The sequence below is a fragment of the Anomalospiza imberbis genome, chromosome 2 (assembly GCF_031753505.1).
Source record: "Anomalospiza imberbis isolate Cuckoo-Finch-1a 21T00152 chromosome 2, ASM3175350v1, whole genome shotgun sequence".
Taxonomy (NCBI): Eukaryota; Metazoa; Chordata; class Aves; order Passeriformes; family Viduidae; genus Anomalospiza; species Anomalospiza imberbis.
The window spans coordinates 10010290-10012896 of NC_089682.1; the positions used below are offsets into that span (position 1 = coordinate 10010290).

Below are 2607 nucleotides of genomic sequence, written 5' to 3' on the forward strand. Positions count from 1 at the left end.
GAAGAAAACTTCTGAAAAGCAGAAGCTATTAAATATTGAATGCTACTAAACTGTAATAGAGCACATCTCTGGGTAGGTGCCTTGCATCCTTCAAAAAACTTCTAACTCAATTAATCCAAAATGAAGACAAGCTCTGTGAAACCTGTATTACAATAAATTTGGGGAAGGTCATAACCACAGCTTAATAACAAATTGAAGGAAAAGAAAGAGAATACTGTTTCCTTAATATTTTTACTGAAGGGTTATATCTACAGAATAAATGCATAGTTGGATCTCAGGCTCTGTTTTATACCTCCTCAAGCAACAAAAAGCAGAAAATAAAAATAGAAAAAGTCTTCAATTGGCATACTTAAAACAGTAGGAGACTTTTTACAGTTCCTCTTACATCAGTTGCTGGGATTTTTTCCTCATGTCTCTCCTTTTTTCACATTCATCAAGGTCATTGTGAGGTTTGTTCCCTTTGATTTTAATTTGATGTCAGTACATTCATTTTTATGTAAATTTCAGGAGAGGTGATTGTATCTTCATTTCTCCAACCATCTGGCACACTGGGAAATACAGCAGCATTCAACCCTAATTATATAAATAAGAAAAAATATAGGGAATTTCTGAAGAGACTTAGAAAACCCAAAAAACCATCCAACGACGAAAGAGATGTGATTATTAACAATAGAAGCTTGTAAATATTTTTATCAATATTTGGTGTGAGTTCCTGTAATTCAAGATTTCTGAAATACTTCCTTATTCAGTAAGTGATCCCTTTCATGCCACTAGTATGTTTTTCCTGTCGATAAATTAACAAGGAGAACTATCTGCTCCCTTTGATGAAGCTGAATGCATCATTGTTCACGATTGGAAACCAAAACACAAAAAGTGGTGATAAGCCACAAAATCTGCCACAATTAAAAAAAAAATCAAACAGGTTTTATGTTATTTTACATATATTGTATTTAAAAGAAAGAACTGTAATAGCCAAGAAATTACATTGGTTTTCAGCAAATAAAATAAATGAGGCTAAAAAAGAATTCACAGTCAGGGATATATTTGTTCTTCAAGTTGATCTATGACTTTGTTTTAAACAGTTATTTAAAAACTTTTGCATAAACTTTTCCAGTAGTAGACTCCCATAACTACATCACCTTTTACATTCATTGTTATTTGAAAATTATTATTCCATATTAATCAAAATATTTAAATAAGTATACAAGATGTTTTGTTTTCCTAAGTGAGCCAATGTTAAATGATTTAGAACAGGAAGAACTGTGATACCACAGATGCCCCTGCAAATCTCAACTGGCTTCAATTTCCACCTGGGTAGACCCGCATCATTTCCAGGCTCTGGTGTTATTATTCTGACCTCTTATAATAATGGCATGCCATCTAATGCTAATAAATGCAATGCTAATGTTATTTTTTGTGGACTAGACTCAGTGAAAGTGCTTTTGGAAAAACAGAGCTGTACAGAATTCAAACACACACACACACACATAAAGCTTGGAAATACCCTTTCTGAATCCATTAGTGAAGCTATTGTTCTGTAATCAATTAGAGCTTCTCAATTGCTATGGAACTTTAAAGTGACTAGAGAGGAAAGTAATTTTCTTACCTGGAACTGACTCTGTTTCATTCAAAATCTTAAGAAATTTGACTATAGAGGGAAAATCTTGTTTAACCCAAGACTAAACTTCCTTCAATAACAGCATGTACAGGTTTTGTTTGGGAGACAGTTAATTTTCTTCACAACAGCTTTTGTGGGGCTGTGTTTTCGATTTGGGCTGAGAATGGTCTTGATGATACAGAGATATTTTTGTTCTTGCTATTTTAGGTATTGACTTGCAGACAGTCAAAGCCTTTTCTGCTTCTTACCCCACCTCAGCAGTGAGCAGGCTTGGGAAGCTGGGAGGGCTCCCAGCTGGGAGAGCTGTTCCCAGCTGGGCACAGGGATATCCCAAAGCACATGGGGCCATGACTAGTTTATAGAGCTGGCAGGGGAGAATAAGGAAGGGGGGAATATTCAGAGTTATGGTATTTGTCTTCCCAAGTCACCATTGTGCATAATGGAGCCCTGTTGTCCTAGAGGGGGCTGAACACCTGCCTGCCCATGGGAAGTGAGGCATGAATTCTTGGTGTTGTTTTGTTTTGTTGGCATGTATGACTTTTTGTTGTTTTTTAATTTTTTTTGCCTATTAACCTGTCTTTATTTCAACCCATGCATTTCCTTTTACTCTTTAAATTCTCCCTCTCATCCCACTGGGGGAGGATGAGTGAGTGGTTACAGGACTTAGTTGCCAGCTGAGGTTAAACCACAACACAGCAACTTACTGAGTTGTTACACAGCAATATTTTCCATTTCTCATCTGAGAAAATGGCTTTGTCTCATATTGGCTTTCTTCCTAGAAAAATAATTTAAATTCATCTATTAAACCACGGCTTAAAAAAATCCTTAAAATAAAATTTTAAATCAACCCAATTTTCTCATTAGAAATATATGAAAGGTCTAACAGGGTAAGTGGAAAATATAGGGCACAAGAAACAAGATATGGTAATTGAGACCATCTGTCCCACTAAATATAAAGCACATTTGCTTGTGGTTTACTGTCTCTCTGA

General features: G+C 35.5%; 1 long non-coding RNA gene across 1 annotated transcript; it reads right to left on the reverse strand.

The window, feature by feature from the left end:
- Window positions 1-257: 257 nt before the first annotated feature.
- Window positions 258-1987, reverse strand: LOC137465688 (uncharacterized). The gene is made up of 3 exons (XR_010994768.1): window positions 1872-1987; window positions 1607-1775; window positions 258-573 (listed from the first exon to the last, which is right to left on the reverse strand). It is a non-coding gene; the product is annotated as an uncharacterized lncRNA (long non-coding RNA).
- Between the last annotated feature and the right edge of the window lie 620 nt (window positions 1988-2607).